This window comes from Ornithodoros turicata, unplaced genomic scaffold (assembly GCF_037126465.1).
Source record: "Ornithodoros turicata isolate Travis unplaced genomic scaffold, ASM3712646v1 ctg00000783.1, whole genome shotgun sequence".
NCBI lineage: Eukaryota > Metazoa > Arthropoda > Arachnida > Ixodida > Argasidae > Ornithodoros > Ornithodoros turicata.
In genome coordinates this window covers 1-17,500 of record NW_026999401.1, presented here as the reverse complement: position 1 = coordinate 17,500, position 17,500 = coordinate 1, and the positions used below count along the sequence as shown (strand labels likewise).

General features: G+C 46.0%; 1 non-coding gene and 17 pseudogenes across 1 annotated transcript; all 18 read left to right on the top strand.

Moving 5' to 3' along the window:
* LOC135374922 (U6 spliceosomal RNA) overlaps positions 1 to 81 on the top strand; it is a 92-nt pseudogene extending 11 nt beyond the window's left edge.
* Positions 82 to 181: 100 nt separating this feature from the next.
* On the top strand, positions 182 to 274 carry LOC135374888 (U6 spliceosomal RNA; annotated as a pseudogene).
* A 100-nt stretch (positions 275 to 374) lies between these two features.
* LOC135374911 (U6 spliceosomal RNA) lies at positions 375 to 467 on the top strand (annotated as a pseudogene).
* Positions 468 to 567: 100 nt separating this feature from the next.
* On the top strand, positions 568 to 660 carry LOC135374909 (U6 spliceosomal RNA; annotated as a pseudogene).
* A 100-nt stretch (positions 661 to 760) lies between these two features.
* On the top strand, positions 761 to 853 carry LOC135374896 (U6 spliceosomal RNA; annotated as a pseudogene).
* A 100-nt stretch (positions 854 to 953) lies between these two features.
* LOC135374887 (U6 spliceosomal RNA) lies at positions 954 to 1,046 on the top strand (annotated as a pseudogene).
* A 101-nt stretch (positions 1,047 to 1,147) lies between these two features.
* LOC135374908 (U6 spliceosomal RNA) lies at positions 1,148 to 1,240 on the top strand (annotated as a pseudogene).
* A 100-nt stretch (positions 1,241 to 1,340) lies between these two features.
* LOC135374895 (U6 spliceosomal RNA) lies at positions 1,341 to 1,433 on the top strand (annotated as a pseudogene).
* Positions 1,434 to 1,533: 100 nt separating this feature from the next.
* LOC135374886 (U6 spliceosomal RNA) lies at positions 1,534 to 1,626 on the top strand (annotated as a pseudogene).
* Positions 1,627 to 1,726: 100 nt separating this feature from the next.
* On the top strand, positions 1,727 to 1,819 carry LOC135374919 (U6 spliceosomal RNA; annotated as a pseudogene).
* Positions 1,820 to 1,919: 100 nt separating this feature from the next.
* Positions 1,920 to 2,012, top strand: LOC135374920 (U6 spliceosomal RNA; annotated as a pseudogene).
* A 100-nt stretch (positions 2,013 to 2,112) lies between these two features.
* On the top strand, positions 2,113 to 2,205 carry LOC135374901 (U6 spliceosomal RNA; annotated as a pseudogene).
* Positions 2,206 to 2,305: 100 nt separating this feature from the next.
* Positions 2,306 to 2,398, top strand: LOC135374907 (U6 spliceosomal RNA; annotated as a pseudogene).
* A 100-nt stretch (positions 2,399 to 2,498) lies between these two features.
* LOC135374906 (U6 spliceosomal RNA) lies at positions 2,499 to 2,591 on the top strand (annotated as a pseudogene).
* Positions 2,592 to 2,691: 100 nt separating this feature from the next.
* LOC135374900 (U6 spliceosomal RNA) lies at positions 2,692 to 2,784 on the top strand (annotated as a pseudogene).
* A 100-nt stretch (positions 2,785 to 2,884) lies between these two features.
* LOC135374904 (U6 spliceosomal RNA) lies at positions 2,885 to 2,977 on the top strand (annotated as a pseudogene).
* Positions 2,978 to 3,077: 100 nt separating this feature from the next.
* LOC135374903 (U6 spliceosomal RNA) lies at positions 3,078 to 3,170 on the top strand (annotated as a pseudogene).
* Positions 3,171 to 7,232: 4,062 nt separating this feature from the next.
* On the top strand, positions 7,233 to 7,335 carry LOC135374899 (U6 spliceosomal RNA). The gene has a single exon (XR_010417146.1). It is a non-coding gene; the product is annotated as a U6 spliceosomal RNA (small nuclear RNA).
* The last annotated feature ends 10,165 nt before the right edge of the window (positions 7,336 to 17,500 follow it).

Below are 17,500 nucleotides of genomic sequence, written 5' to 3'. Positions count from 1 at the left end.
TTTAGTGAAATTGGAACGATACAGATTAGCATGGCCCTGCGCAAGGATGACACGCAAAATTGTGAAGCGTTCCACATTTTTTTCTAAATGCTGCGGCCGACACTACGAGTTGTCGGAGTTAGGATTATAAATGTAACAATTCCCCCAGATACAAGAAGGGGATGTGTACGGTTGCCCGTTTTAAGTTTTTATTTTAGTGAAATTGGAACGATACAGATTAGCATGGCCCCTGCGCAAGGATGACACGCAAAATCGTGAAGCGTTCCACATTTTTTTCTAAATGCTGCGGCCGACACTACGAGTTGTCGGAGTTAGGATTATAAATGTAACAATTCCCCCAGATACAAGAAGGGGATGTGTACGGTTGCCCGTTTTAAGTTTTTATTTTAGTGAAATTGGAACGATACAGATTAGCATGGCCCTTGCGCAAGGATGACACGCAAAATCGTGAAGCGTTCCACATTTTTTTCTAAATGCTGCGGCCGACACTACGAGTTGTCGGAGTTAGGATTATAAATGTAACAATTCCCCCAGATACAAGAAGGGGATGTGTACGGTTGCCCGTTTTAAGTTTTTATTTTAGTGAAATTGGAACGATACAGATTAGCATGGCCCTTGCGCAAGGATGACACGCAAAATCGTGAAGCGTTCCACATTTTTTTCTAAATGCTGCGGCCGACACTACGAGTTGTCGGAGTTAGGATTATAAATGTAACAATTCCCCCAGATACAAGAAGGGGATGTGTACGGTTGCCCGTTTTAAGTTTTTATTTTAGTGAAATTGGAACGATACAGATTAGCATGGCCCCTGCGCAAGGATGACACGCAAAATTGTGAAGCGTTCCACATTTTTTTCTAAATGCTGCGGCCGACACTACGAGTTGTCGGAGTTAGGATTATAAATGTAACAATTCCCCCATATACAAGAAGGGGATGTGTACGGTTGCCCGTTTTAAGTTTTTATTTTAGTGAAATTGGAACGATACAGATTAGCATGGCCCCTGCGCAAGGATGACACGCAAAATCGTGAAGCGTTCCACATTTTTTTTCTAAATGCTGCGGCCGACACTACGAGTTGTCGGAGTTAGGATTATAAATGTAACAATTCCCCCAGATACAAGAAGGGGATGTGTACGGTTGCCCGTTTTAAGTTTTTATTTTAGTGAAATTGGAACGATACAGATTAGCATGGCCCTTGCGCAAGGATGACACGCAAAATCGTGAAGCGTTCCACATTTTTTTCTAAATGCTGCGGCCGACACTACGAGTTGTCGGAGTTAGGATTATAAATGTAACAATTCCCCCAGATACAAGAAGGGGATGTGTACGGTTGCCCGTTTTAAGTTTTTATTTTAGTGAAATTGGAACGATACAGATTAGCATGGCCCCTGCGCAAGGATGACACGCAAAATTGTGAAGCGTTCCACATTTTTTTCTAAATGCTGCGGCCGACACTACGAGTTGTCGGAGTTAGGATTATAAATGTAACAATTCCCCCATATACAAGAAGGGGATGTGTACGGTTGCTCGTTTTAAGTTTTTATTTTAGTGAAATTGGAACGATACAGATTAGCATGGCCCCTGCGCAAGGATGACACGCAAAATCGTGAAGCGTTCCACATTTTTTTCTAAATGCTGCGGCCGACACTACGAGTTGTCGGAGTTAGGATTATAAATGTAACAATTCCCCCAGATACAAGAAGGGGATGTGTACGGTTGCCCGTTTTAAGTTTTTATTTTAGTGAAATTGGAACGATACAGATTAGCATGGCCCTTGCGCAAGGATGACACGCAAAATCGTGAAGCGTTTCACATTTTTTTCTAAATGCTGCGGCCGACACTACGAGTTGTCGGAGTTAGGATTATAAATGTAACAATTCCCCCAGATACAAGAAGGGGATGTGTACGGTTGCCCGTTTTAAGTTTTTATTTTAGTGAACTTGGAACGATACAGATTAGCATGGCCCTTGCGCAAGGATGACACGCAAAATCGTGAAGCGTTCCACATTTTTTTCTAAATGCTGCGGCCGACACTACGAGTTGTCGGAGTTAGGATTATAAATGTAACAATTCCCCCAGATACAAGAAGGGGATGTGTACGGTTGCCCGTTTTAAGTTTTTATTTCAGTGAAATTGGAACGATACAGATTAGCATGGCCCCTGCGCAAGGATGACACGCAAAATTGTGAAGCGTTCCACATTTTTTTCTAAATGCTGCGGCCGACACTACGAGTTGTCGGAGTTAGCATTATAAATGTAACAATTCCCCCAGATACAAGAAGGGGATGTGTACGGTTGCCCGTTTTAAGTTTTTATTTTAGTGAAATTGGAACGATACAGATTAGCATGGCCCTTGCGCAAGGATGACACGCAAAATCGTGAAGCGTTCCACATTTTTTTCTAAATGCTGCGGCCGACACTACGAGTTGTCGGAGTTAGGATTATAAATGTAACAATTCCCCCAGATACAAGAAGGGGATGTGTACGGTTGCCCGTTTTAAGTTTTTATTTTAGTGAAATTGGAACGATACAGATTAGCATGGCCCTTGCGCAAGGATGACACGCAAAATCGTGAAGCGTTCCACATTTTTTTCTAAATGCTGCGGCCGACACTACGAGTTGTCGGAGTTAGGATTATAAATGTAACAATTCCCCCAGATACAAGAAGGGGATGTGTACGGTTGCCCGTTTTAAGTTTTTATTTCAGTGAAATTGGAACGATACAGATTAGCATGGCCCCTGCGCAAGGATGACACGCAAAATTGTGAAGCGTTCCACATTTTTTTCTAAATGCTGCGGCCGACACTACGAGTTGTCGGAGTTAGGATTATAAATGTAACAATTCCCCCAGATACAAGAAGGGGATGTGTACGGTTGCCCGTTTTAAGTTTTTATTTTAGTGAAATTGGAACGATACAGATTAGCATGGCCCTTGCGCAAGGATGACACGCAAAATCGTGAAGCGTTCCACATTTTTTTCTAAATGCTGCGGCCGACACTACGAGTTGTCGGAGTTAGGATTATAAATGTAACAATTCCCCCAGATACAAGAAGGGGATGTGTACGGTTGCCCGTTTTAAGTTTTTATTTTAGTGAAATTGGAACGATACAGATTAGCATGGCCCTTGCGCAAGGATGACACGCAAAATCGTGAAGCGTTCCACATTTTTTTCTAAATGCTGCCGCCGACACTAGGCTAGTTACATCTCAAATCGAACAATCCGGTACACTTGATGTCTCGGATGAACGGGGAAAAATATATGTTGCAGCCATCGATGAGTTAGGATAAATAAACGCTTTCCGAATTCTCTGCGCTGCGCGGTTCGGGAAATAGGAGAGGAGGAGAAAACTGCCTCTCAGAAGACGATGTCGTCGCGGGCGGGTTTGAGCGTTCGCTACAAGGCTATTTCTTGTCGAATTATAGGAATTTCTTGATCTGGCTTTAGACCACTGAAGGCACAATAGGATCGTGCGTTGGCAGTGCTGTGTCCGTTTTTGTTTGTCTGCAAAAAAACATCAAAGTTGACTCAAAGTGCCGAAAAGTATTCACTGCAACTTTGCGGACGATGTACAAAACGGATACGATTGAGCTTTATGCCGTTTAATTTGTCATTCATGGGGTTATCGAATGATGAATAATTTGTTGCTCTACTCTGTCAGGAACCTAAACAATACCTCTTTTAGTAGCACCATACCACCGAAAAATGACGAATTTCGGAAGCCTTTATCTAAAAAAACCCCACCAAAAACTTGCCTCGAAAATTTTAAATGTTGTAGGTAGTTCCTTAGACTATGCACAGAAGAAAAATCCAAATTCGGACTTGATCGGTAGGCGCACTGTGAATTTTTTGCCAGCCTTATACGCGGAGCGCATTCAAGCGGAGGCACCATGTCCCGCGTGTTGCAAAATCGAATATTACGTACGTTCCACGCAACATGTGTTACAAAAAATCTCCCTGTCCTAAATCTGTCCTGAAGCGGCGTAAAATTCCTGTTTGCTGTACCTTGGGATAGAAGCAGAGTTGTACGTAACTCGTTACAAGTAACTCGTTACCCAGTAACCAGTTACTTTTTTCGGTAACGAAGTAACGACCTAGTTACTTTTCTAAAAATTGTAACTAATAACGTATTCAGTTACAAAAATTGGTAACTTGTTACTCACGTTACTCGTTCCTTTCCTTCGTTTACGCTCGGCTTCAACATGGACGACATGGTCAGTTAGTATGTGGAAATTCCCGAAATCTCGTACGCGTCTAACACGAGGTGACCTGACCTGGATGTTCAGCTCCTGGGAGCCTCTGGTCGACAGTCACTCTTTTGTTGAGTCCTAAGGTGACTCACATGACGAATGCCGCAAAACTTCCCGGTCGTGTCATTGACCATGAAAGCATTCTTGGAAAAATACCCTGGATTTGTTTGTGGGTGTAGGCGTTATCTCCCAGCAGCTGCCAATGGATATACTAGAGTAGCTAAGCTCGCCGAAACTCGGATCCTGAGATGGCACTGTCAATCTCTGCTGATTCGCCGTGTTGTTGTAAACTGGGTCCACCCGACGTGGACTACGAAATCCCAGGTTTATGACATGCAGCTCGCGCGTGTCATTGGCCTACCAGCGTATCCCAGGAAGAAACCTTAGTCCCCGTATTTTCGCTCCCGCCTCCACACTTGTGAGCTCCAGTGAGGATCACTCGTTGGATTGTAAGACGGCGCAGATGATAATCACGTGAGTGTGGCCGTTGGACGAGACGTTCAGGGTGAATGCGGAAAAAGGTGACGGGAGTGTAGTATTTTAGTGTCTTCTTTCCCTTCCCAAACAAAAATGACCGAGTGCATCTCACTCGTCGCATTCGAATTTGGAGAAGCGTGCCCAGGTAAGCGTCTTCAATATTTTAGTTAGCTGTATCAGTTACCGTATCGAGGATTACACGTTAAAGGCACTGCTTTCCACGAACCCATCGAATACCTCGTGGAGCAAATGCCGTGTTCTGAGGCCCGAGAACCTTTGTTGGTTTGATGGCTTACAACGGGAGAGGGGGGGGGGGTATGTTTACTGAAAGAAAGGAAAGGTTAGCTATGCAAAGAGCCAGCTTATACAACGGCTTGTAGACGTTGGTGTAGCATTTATCAGAACATATTAGATATATCACATATTTATCAGAACATAAACGCACAATATCGCGCTGACGTCGTGTAGCCTCCTAACCGTGGTGCCAAAATAAGGGAATAAAAGCAGCTGTTGACCTTGAATTCACAGAACAAGAAAAGAAGGAAAGTCAGCCTCGCTACTAACCAGGCGCATCCAACTCATGCATCAAACAAAGGTGGTTGTATTTGATGCAACCATGCCTTTCCTCAGCAATTTTTCAGTCTTGCCACAGAGGCTCTCTCGAGCAAACGCACCAAAATAACCGATGCCCATTTCGAGCGCCAACTATTCTTCAAAGCAAATTCCATGGAAATTGTCGGACCAAATGAAGCACGTGTCAATTTTGATATGGTTGTGGCTCTGTAATAGCATGGTAACGTAAAAGTAACTCGTTACTATCGAGTAACGGGAACGCGTTCCTTTTGTTACTTTGGTAACGGGTAACGTATTTAGTTCCTTTTTTTTCGTTGTAACGAGTAACGGTATTTAGTTAGTTTTTTTCGGTAACGTGTACAAGTCTGGATAGAAGGGCCGTATAACAATTGAAAATAAATCTCAGTGCTTGATTTTGAACCCTTGTTAACTCCTCATAATTCCTTTTAGGTAAAGGGATCCGAAACAGACTTGTGCCCGTTACCAAAAAATAGGAACTAAATACCGTTACCCGTTACTTCAGAAAAAAGTAACTAAATACGTTACTCGTTACCAACATACAAAAGTAACGAGTTCTCGTTACTTACAGGTAACGAGTTACTTTTACGTTACTGCCGCATAGTTAAAGGAGCCAACAAACATGCCATCACTTGCCATTCAAATCATTATTAATGAGAAATCGCACTTCACAAGAAGCTGATACTCGAAATTTACATCAGTGATCTTCGTTCTCTTCCGTGTGAAGATCTGCTGCCGAAGTGGGGGTGATCGGAGGTTATGAAAACACAAGAAAAGACACCGGTTTTCGTGCCACCGATCACCAACGGTTCCCAAAAACAGACGAGGGGCTGCGTCATAATTAGGGCGCTCAGAAGCTTAGCAAAAACAAGAAAAGGCTAGAAGTGGAAACGCGTTTTTTGTAGATATAGCACAATTGGTGCCCATTCTTGGGAAGGGGTGATGGTCGAAGATTACGGAAACAAGAGAAAAGACAAGAGCATTCGTTTAAGACGATTCAGCACGTCAACAACACATCCAGCGAAGGACTGCAATAATACTTTGAGTCACACGTGGTCGTGGGTCACGCAGGTCCACGCATTGCGCCACACGGAGGGCCGAAATGTGCTCCACCACGCTGAAGAAAAGGAACGAGTAACGTCAGTAACGAGTTACCAATTTTTGTAACTGATTCCGTTACTATTACAATTTTTTAAAAAGTAACTGAATCGTTACTTCGTTACCAAAAAAAGTAACCGTTACCAAGTAACGAGTTACTTGTACCGAGTTAGGCACAACTCTGATCCCAAATAACAAACAGCCGGGGCAACTCAAAATATTTATAGAAACTGAGTTTCATTTCACATGTCCGAAACGTTAAATTTCTTCTTAAATGCCTGCTCTGCGCTCTATATTGCTTATTATATGGCTTATTATATTGCTCTTATAAATTTGCTCTGCGCTTTCCGATATATCTCTCAACCTGTATAGAACTGCTGACAGAAACTATGTGACGCTGAGGTGCGGTCAACAGCAGATAATCCTTTCAACCTCGTTCACCTCCCAAGTCACAATATGTTTCATGTACGAATGTCCAACTTATAATACGATACGAAGTGAATGCCGAGAGCACGAGACAGCGCAAGGCATCTTCTCCGCATTGCGGGGCTGCTTCGTGAGAAAGTCTGCTTTACGGCACCCTCGTGTCAATTAGTGCCTGGAAACCAGCTTTTCTTAGACTGAATCTAAAAACATTGTGTAATACTTGAATAAAAAAACACGAAGAGTATATCGAAGTAACTCCAAAATTTGTATCACTTTTGAGTTTATTTTCAAATTGAAGCAGATACTTATTAATCTAATCTTACGACAACCGCCGCGTTGGAATCGCTTGGCTCATCCCAGTATAAATAACGGTTCGGGGTGCATTTCCTTCGTACTTCCAAAGTACATATACTAAAATTGGAACGATACAGAGGAGATTAGCATGGCCTCTGCGCAAGGATGACACGCAAAAAGCTGCTGCGGCCGACACTACGAGTTGTCGGAGTTAGGATTATAAATGTAACAATTCCCCCAGATACAAGAAGGGGATGTGTACGGTTGCCCGTTTTAAGTTTTTATTTTAGGGCGCATTCCGCGCATGGATTTAGGTTTTTATTTATTTTCGTAAAATCGGCTTTTTTTCGTGACTTTTCTGGCATGTACGTACATGGTTTGCCCTGCAGTTTCGACTAATATAAATCGCAACGTAGTTTCTAAACTGCCTGGTAACGCAACTTTAAAATGAAAAAAAAAAAAAAGAAACAGTCTAAAATTAGCCCCTGTGAGACATCACAAAAGGAACCTTTCCTTTTCGCCAATTAATCACCCCCTCCACCATAGAAGCGGTGGTACCCAAATCGTCAGGATTTGTGTGTGTGTGTGTGTTAAATTTAACGTGTGCAGCGATTACTTCCCGTAATCTTTCCTGGGACATTCGTTTGTATTCGATGTTTATCGGAGAAAACCGAATGATGAAAAAATTACTGGCGTATGTTTTTTGTCGTTTTTCGGATTTAACCGAAAAACGACAAAAAACATACGCCGGTAATTTTTTCGGTTAAAACCGTTTTTTTCGGTTAAAACCGAAAACCCGGAACCCTAGAGAGGTGTAGAGAAATCCCAAACCGATCAGGCTTACATACGTTCAAGTAATTGCTAGTGGGTTTCCTCGAATAACGCACATACAAAATGTGTAGCATGTGTGTGTGTGTGTATGTGTCTATACCCTACATGCATGTCCTGTTGGCATCGTTTTTGGGTGCGTGGCTTCGCAGAGGTTGAACAGAATCCAGCAGCATGACATATCCCCTTCCTCAATGTAGCACTGCATGCACTGGGTTATCGGGCAACAAAAAGAAAGAAAGGAAAAGAAAAACAAGAAAAAAACAAAAAAAAAAACAAGCTTTCACGAGTCGGACCGTGATGACTGAACAATGGTGATGCCATGTACGGTGATGAAGTTACCCGTGTGTAGAGGAAGCGCAGCCCGTATCGGACTTATCGTGCTGCTAAAAGAGCACACTATTGGAACTAATATCCTAAAGATGACCGGCATAACAGGACTTATTAGCTTAGCAGTGCACACGTTCTTTTTTTTTTTTTTTCGTATTGCAACCATGGTCGACTCGGGGTGGTGGAGCTAGTGTTCTGTAGGGGTGTGGGTGTGACACCCGTATTTGCAGACTTTCAAGATATTTGGGTGTGTCTTATGGGGGTGTAGGGAAAATCCCTGATTTCAACGCTCATTAGCACTGCTGACACGGTCAAGTGAGGTAGGACGAACATATCTCTTGAATGGAAGTCGAAGTTCATTTCCACACCGTGGCAAAATTTAAGCTACACCATCTGTATGCGTGATATTGAAAAGGAGCCTGATCTCCGACTGTGCAACCCATTGACACGCCTACATTTCTCGTTTCTTACCCTCTTGGATCAATAAATTGCAATACGGTCCCGAATTTTCTTTGGGAGTTACATTACTGATACGTACAGGGTGAATTTAGCAAAGCTTACATATTTCGATCGAGTCGTAAAAATATAAGATAACGTCTCCGGCGCTTCAAACTTTGCGGACTGATAGTCACTCGCCTCAAGTTTCAACCACATTTTTTTTTTCAAATGCTGTCACTTTTTAGGAAAAAGTTCGGTATACACTCTTAAAAATGAGGGGGGGGGGTGTCGAGGTAGCTTGCCGTTGTTGGCCGCACTCAAGTGGGCATCGTCACGACTATAGCCAAAAAAAAATGAAAAGAAGGTGGGAGAAAGGAGAGTTGAGAACTTCAAAGTGATGTAGAAGCAGGATGACCGGTACTGATGGGACGGAAGCACACTGGGTGAGAGGTGTACTAGAGTGGTCTCTCCGCTAGGCCCTTTGCTTGGAGAAAGCGCACGAGGCCGCGAGTTTTTGAAAGTCGTTCCGCACAAGAACCTTCGGGGAAGAGGACGTCCGTCAGTATACCACGCCTGGCGTGGGGAAGATGCGTTTCCCGCATGGCATGGTATGCACGGCATTCTGTCAGGATATGCGCAATTGTCTCCGGATGATTACAGTGTCCGCAACTGGAATCCTCTCTGGAGCCGATCTTGCACAGTTGAGAGTTCGTGAACGCAGATCCTGTGCGTAATCGATGGAGCATTGTCTGCATACCACGGGGAAGATCTTTCGTGGGAAGAGAGGGTCGGTGATTCTGCATGACGTCCAGTATGCCAGGGTGACGCACCTCAACTAGCTGTTTGACGACCATGAGCCTGTCAGTGTCGGCCGGGACTGCTAAGGATGGGCTGCAGCTGTTGTGTGCTGAGGAGGCTAGCTGGTCCGCTCGTTCGTTGCCTCTGATGCCGACATGAGATGGGATCCATTGGAGCGTAAGCTCACCTCCGGTTAGCCTATGCTGGGCACACGATCTCCTTATACATCGGGCCAGGATGCTACCACACATGGGGTTTATCACGTTGTTGAGGGCACTTCTGGAGTCCGTAAGCAAGACGGCCTTAGGTATTCCGGTGACTTGAACCGCAGCAGCGGCGTGTAGTAAGGAACTTCACCGCATAGCACGCTCTTAGCCAACCATCATCCCGAATGACAACGCTCTCGCCCTTCATTTGTTTAAAACGGGGGGTGGAGTCTATTCTGTGCCATGCACAATGGCACAAAATAGGCTCCGCCTCCCGTTTTCAACAAATCAGGGGCGAGAACGTTGTTATTCGGGATGATGGTTGGCTAAGAGCGTGCTATGTGGGTGAGGTACCCGGGTTCGAATCCCGGTGCCAGCTGTGCTGTCTGGGGTTTTCCCTGGGTTTTCCTCAGACGCTCTCAGACATATGTCGGCACAGTTCCCCTAGAAGTCGGCCCAGGACGCGTATTTCCACAGGGCGTCAGTCGTGACGTTGCCCACATACGTGAGGCCGACAACGGCAAGCCCTTTCGCCATCACCACCACCATCACCATCATTTTTAAGAGTGTAGGTGCACAATAAGTACACCAATTGGGTTATACTGACAACGAACAAAATGTCCAAACAGTTTCCTGCTTTTAAGGATAAAGTTTATGTAACATTTTACACATTCACACAAATATGACACATATCATCGAATAGATTAAAAAAACATTAGCTTGAATGAACCACCTGAAATTAAGAAAATAAAAAAGTACATAGGGGTGCTGAAGAAAACGACATATGCTCTTGTTTGATGATGACCATAAGACACATGCTGTCAACCAGGCTTGTTTTGTTTTTTTTCATATATTCAAAACATATTGAAGAAATTATGGACAGCAATGGCTATAGAGGAAGTTGCCTGGAGACGAAGCAAGACCAGAACCTATGGAACGACCAGATGGACCAGATGCAAGGTTTCGAGGCAGTGCCACCTATCCGTGGTGATGTGAACGAGAAGCAGACATAAGAAAAAAATGGCGGTTGCTTGCGGTATAGAACATAGGAAATGCATGGGACGAAGAATTTGCTTTGCTTCTAGCTTTCTTTTTCTACACTGTGATATCATTTAAAAAAATCGTCGCGCGCTGTCATCTGCGAGCTCCGTAGAGCGTGATTTTCAGCATACGATAGCTCCTCAATATTCTTGTCAATTACCATTAATTTGGGTAAATTCGGCACGCTCTTCACAATGGTGTGGAAAAAAAAACGTTGCCCTTACTCGGCAAATTTCCGTGTTGAGTCCGTAAAAATTTACATAATTAAACTTAGGTTACACGACATGCACATCAGGGGGTGGCGAAAACCTAGTAAGAACAAATGCCGTTTCTGAAAGCGTATCCAACCGCATGGGTCTGCACGCATTCGACCGCAGCTGCTCTTGCGCACTGAGCAGAGGAACATCCAGCAGCGCAGTTCCAGAAGCCGCGATGTTGTTATTCCTCTGTAAGACCGCTATAAGGATGACGCCGAATGTTTTCGAGAGATTGTTCTGGAACAAACTAGAGCATGGCCCAGAGCATGGCCCAGGGCCTCCTCTCCCGGCGACCTTGACGATGGAACGCGCTCGTGGACGTAAGCTTCGAGCAACCTTAAGGTTGGTCCTCACTGACGCGTCTTGACGGACAGGCATCCGTTTCGTTGGCACGCATCCTCAGTGCTCAACGCGGCGCAATGCGTTGACATGTTTTCACTGCCACGGACCTACGTCCGTCGGTTGACGTGGGTGCACGCCCATACATCACCAGCACAGACGAAGGCACTACGATTGAGCATCATACGGTCACGCTCAGCGATGCTTTCGCTGGACTTTTTGTGGCCCAGTATTCCTCGGCGGCACTACTCTTGCAGCAGAAATTGAAGGAGACCAGGAGTATTGTTAAAATACGGGATACACTAAAAATGTATTTTCGATACCGATACTCCGACACTCTCATCTTTGGCACGTGATACCCAACACATATACACAAAATGCATCGAAAGATAGTACCGAAGACACATGTATCTTCGTACTACCCGTGACTGCTAAGGACGTCAACACCAGAAGACATCTTGACGCAGAGGAGAGCCTCAGTAGGCTCCCACGGACATAATCCGTATGTGTTCCATCCTTATTTAAAGTGCACTCTCAGGTAACGCTGTGGATGATGCTTCCGTTTAAATGCACACCGACAGACGGAGCACGGGTGGTTCCTCTGGCACTCGTGAACTGCTCCCGAATGTCTGTCCAGGGAGGCCTTCTGCGAAAATCCCCCGAAGCACACTTGGCAAACATAAGGTCCCTCTCCAGTGTGAATTCTCTTGTGCATTTTCAGATTAGCCGTGTAATCGCTGGAGTAGGGACAAACTGATCCGGTGCCTCTTTGTAGCTTTGCCAAGTACGGGGCTGCGGTCAGAGCGGTTCACACCTGCGAAAATAAGAATGAATATGATGAAGTATGGCGACCAACACTCACATATTACGCCAACGAATACAAGTAGGGGAAACAAAACAGGGACAACGGCACCTAGACAGTGGAAACCCGCCTATACTCGTCGACATGACGTACCAACTAAGAGTCATCCAATCACGATCGTGTTTTCAACGGCCGTAGCCAACCAGGAGTGTGCTTTCAGCGGTTATAGCCATGGAGACGAGCCGCCGTCAGCCACTGTCGTCTGCGACGAATGAACGCACTAAATGGGAAAACGAAATAAGGCCCAAAACGGTCCCTTATTTTTTTTCTCGAGGCTGATTTTTTGGAGAGCCTGTTGCACTTGTCGACAGGTTCAAATTTGCGGAGTTGGCTGCAGTCATTTGCAAGGTCTTGAATTCGCAGAATTGCGAACTGCGCTAGCAGACGACAATTTTGACTATACGTGTCCACGTAGCGAATGAGAGAGAGGAGGCATTAAGCAGGCCTCCTGTGTCTCGGTGGCAATGGCAGGTACTGAGCAAACATCAGACAAGTAACCATTGCATCAGACAAAGGCTATCTGGTCAAGAGAAACCACGAACAAACAAATATGTTCCTTTTCTTCGGAGAGAAAAAAGCAAAAGTGCAGAAATGGTTACGTTCACATTTGTCAATGTATCCGTACGGTTCTTCGTTTTCGAGTAAAACCAGATTTTTCACGATAGTTCCCTCCTGAACAAATTTTCAAGAATTCGAGTAGAACCTGATATCTACCCCGAAATCCGTGCGGTCCTTCAACTCGTCGTTCTCGGTAAACCGTCGGAAAAGTGAATCAGAATATCAGCAAGCTGAGCTGTTCGTGACAACCTATATTTGTCCTCCTTTTACGATCCCCTCCAGCAGGAGAAAAAGGACGAGCTTTTGTGGAGTTCGCACAAGCGTTTGAATATCGAAGTTATTCACTGCCCCAGTTCCCAGCAGAAATATCAAGATTATTGTTTCTAATCCCAGTGTCACAGCAGTGGCATGCTTCATGTGCATTTCACTTCACTCGAAGATTCCTCGATGACATATCAAACGGAGATCATAGCATCCGATTTCTCCCCGAATTCTCGTGCGCAAATAGCATCCGATGCTTCCCCTAAGGAATTTTAAAAAATAATCAAACTTGAAAACGAAGATGAATTCATTGCATCTTGCGTACGTCAGTTTCTGGTGAAAAATCATTATTTCAATTTAATTTCAAGCTTAGTGTATGAGCGGGGCGAATTGCTGGGCTTTTTGGGACTTTGCAGGTGCTTTTCTTGGAGAGGGAAGAAAGATTGTAAGTGTAGCACCTTCCTCGTAGCACAGCCACATAACTTCGACACATTAAGGGGGTGGGTATACTAAACAAAAATTGTGTCTGGAATGTGCAGGAGTCAGGATATACACAGCATATCAACCTCTTTTGTACAGAAATATCAACCCCCCGAGACAGCACACCCCCGCGCACTCAAGCAACATTTCATGTAGTCGATTGCAGTTGTACTTTCCTCACTTATTTTTGCCACAATGTATTCCATTGTAACTACACAGTTGCATGCGGTTTTTCTTCTTCCCTTTTTTGTGTATTTCTGTACGTATTTTTGTTTCAATTTTTTTATTTGTGTCCAAGGTTAGTTTATGTAGTACTGGCATTCGTTAGGTTCTGCTTCATCTCTTGCTACAGTGTATGCTATTGTACCTATACAGTTGCATGATATGTTTTTTCCCATTTTTGTGTGTATGTCTGTGTGTATTTTTATCACGCCCGGCTCTCCAGCGCCGCCTGCAGCTCGCTTTAAACAATATCCATACGTACCTGACGCACCTCGGGATGGACCTTTCACCCGAAAAGTGTGTCGAGCTCCCTTTCACGCGTAAAGCTATGGCCAATTTCCCACTTTGGCTTGGCTCAAAGAAGCTAGAACCAGTACGCTTTCACCGCTTCCTTGGCGTGGTAATCGACTCGGACTTGCGCTGGGCTCGGCACATTAAACACCTTGAAACTAAAGTGCAGCGATGGCTCCCCGCAATCCAACATCTTTCTGGCCCAGGATGGGGCTGTGATCAGCGTTCCCTGCTCGCGGTTCACGCGGCATTGGTGAGGGCAACTGTGCTTTACAGCCTTCCTATTCTGCACAGGATATCAACAACTTCATTAAATACGCTTCGGTCCCTGTTTGCTCGAAGCCTTCGTCGATGCCTCGGAGTTCCCAGAATGGCTGAAACACGACAAGTACTGGCTGAAGCTGGTGAGCTCCCGCTTGAAGTTCTCCGTGAACGGGGAACGGCTCGGCACTACCTCCGTTTGCGTGCTCACATTCCCCGCCACCCGCTACTGAGGAAAATTCGATACCGCCCTGGAAGCGACTTCTATCGAGTAGCGCAGAGGACACGCCAGACTCTCACTGGCTTCATAACTAAGGACACTATACCGCCGGAAGCCCCCTGGTCTCTCCCGGTACCGCCCACGTTTGTACGCCTCCCAAACCTTCTGCAAAGAAGAGATCAGGTCCCCCCTCAAGTCCTCCGAGCCCATTTTCATGCTCTGGTAGACGAGAAGTTTTCTACGTTTACGGCAGCATATACTGATGGCGCATCCCGAAACAACAAGTCCGCCTCAGCCTTCGTCATTCCATCCGAAGGCGTCGTGCACGGAAGACGCCTTTCACATCCAACCTCCTCCACAGCTGCGGAACTCTATGCCATCCTTTTCTTTCTACAACACATCGCTGATTTTCCACCCCGGGAATGGGCAGTCTTTACAGACTCCAAATCTGCACTTCAAGCAATTGAAACTTCCGGCATACGAGGCCCATCCGCACCCCTAGTCACCGACGTGTTAATGGCTTACCACACTATCTACGCCGCAGGCCACAGGCTAGTTCTCCAGTGGGTTCCAGCCCATTGTGGTGTCGTGGGGAACGAGCAGGCCGACAGCGCCGCAGAAGCAGCACTCTCGTCTCGGAACCGGACCCGTATTGTTCTGCTCAGAGGAGACCGCCGTTCAATTCTGCGACGTCTAGTGACACCCCTGGCTTCCCGCCAACGGACAACCGACATTCTTCCCTCCTCTATGTTGAACAGAGTTGATCCCATGCTCGCTTTCCGCATGCCACGAAACACATCTCGTCAGGATGCTGCATTAATCCACCGCATGCGCCTCGATGTGGCCTTTACAGCTCAGTGGCGTTACCGCTTGAGACAAATTGATTCTCCCACCTGTTGCCACTGTGGTGCTCTTGAGGATCTGGAGCACATTCTTCTTCATTGCCCTCACTACGAACCTTCCCGAATCACACTCTCCGAGTCTCTTCGTCAGCTGGACTCTCGCCCTTTCTCCCTACCGAAATTGCTTGGTCCCTGGCCCAATCCAGCCCAGCAACGCTCTGCGCTCAAAGCTCTTCTGACATTTCTGGACACCATCGGACTTCGATCGTTATTGTAAAGGGGCTCGTTATTTTATTCCCCCCATTCCACCAAGCACTGGGGTAGAGTATCGCCTGTTGCGATGAAACTCCCCACTCTCCAAGGCCGAAAATAAAGTTGTTGTTGTTGTTTTTATGTTTTAATTTTTCGTATTTGTGTCGAAGTTTGGTTTATGTAGTCCTCCTATTCGTTAGTTTCTGCTTCATCTCTTGCTGCAATGTATGCTATTGTACCTATACTGTTGCATGATATGTTTTTTCCCTTTTTTGTGTATTTCTGTGTGTATTTTTCTGTTTTAATTTTTCGTATTTGTGTCGAAGTTTGGTTTATGAAGTACTCGTATTCGTTAGTTTCTGCTTCATCTCTTGCTACAATGGATTTGAGCCCCGCTACGGCATAAACCCGAGCACCTGCTTCTAGACGTTCAGCAAAATTACCTTTGGGTACGACCCGGTAAATGCGACCGAGGAGGAACTCGAGCACTCCCCTAATGGCTGGGGTTTTCCTCTTTCACTTGCTAGTGCCAGTTTTTGTATGACTTGGTATGTTGATGCTTAATAGGTTAAAGGCAAACTGCCAGGAGAGAACGGCCAGGCGGAGGAGACGATGGAGGATGATCCTCGTCTAATAGGCAGCGGCACTGTCCGCTGCCGACTGGAGCATTTCAGAAGCCAGGGATTTGAGCGCCGCTACGACGTGAACCCGAGCACCTGCTTCTAGACGTTCAGCAAAATTACCTTTGGGTACGACCCGGTAAATGCGACCGAGGAGGAACTCGAGCACTCCCCTAATGGCTGGGGTTTTCCTCTTTCACTTGCTAGTGCCAGTTTTTGTATGACTTGGTATGTTGATGCTTAATAGGTTAAAGGCAAACTGCCAGGAGAGAACGGCCAGGCGGAGGAGACGATGGGGGATGATCCTCGTCTAATAGGCAGCGGCACTGTCCGCTGCCGACTGGAGCATTTCAGAAGCCAGGGATTTGAGCGCCGCTACGACGTGAACCCGAGCACCTGCTTCTAGACGTTCAGCAAAATTACCTTTGGGTACGACCCGGTAAATGCGACCGAGGAGGAACTCGAGCACTCCCCTAATGGCTGGGGTTTTCCTCTTTCACTTGCTAGTGCCAGTTTTTGTATGACTTGGTATGTTGATGCTTATAGGTTAAAGGCAAACTGCCAGGAGAGAACGGCCAGGCGGAGGAGACGATGGAGGATGATCCTCGTCTAATAGGCAGCGGCACTGTCCGCTGCCGACTGGAGCATTTCAGAAGCCAGGGATTTGAGCGCCGCTACGACGTGAACCCGAGCACCTGCTTCTACACGTTCAGCAAAATTACCTTTGGGTACGACCCGGTAAATGCGACCGAGGAGGAACTCGAGCACTCCCCTAATGGCTGGGGTTTTCCTCTTTCACTTGCTAGTGCCAGTTTTTGTATGACTTGGTATGTTGATGCTTATAGGTTAAAGGCAAACTGCCAGGAGAGAACGGCCAGGCGGAGGAGACGATGGGGGATGATCCTCGTCTAATAGGCAGCGGCACTGTCCGCTGCCGACTGGAGCATTTCAGAAGCCAGGGATTTGAGCGCCGCTACGACGTGAACCCGAGCACCTGCTTCTAGACGTTCAGCAAAATTACCTTTGGGTACGACCCGGTAAATGCGACCGAGGAGGAACTCGAGCACTCCCCTAATGGCTGGGGTTTTCCTCTTTCACTTGCTAGTGCCAGTTTTTGTATGACTTGGTATGTTGATGCTTATAGGTTAAAGGCAAACTGCCAGGAGAGAACGGCCAGGCGGAGGAGACGATGGGAGATGATCCTCGTCTAATAGGCAGCGGCACTGTCCGCTGCCGACTGGAGCATTTCAGAAGCCAGG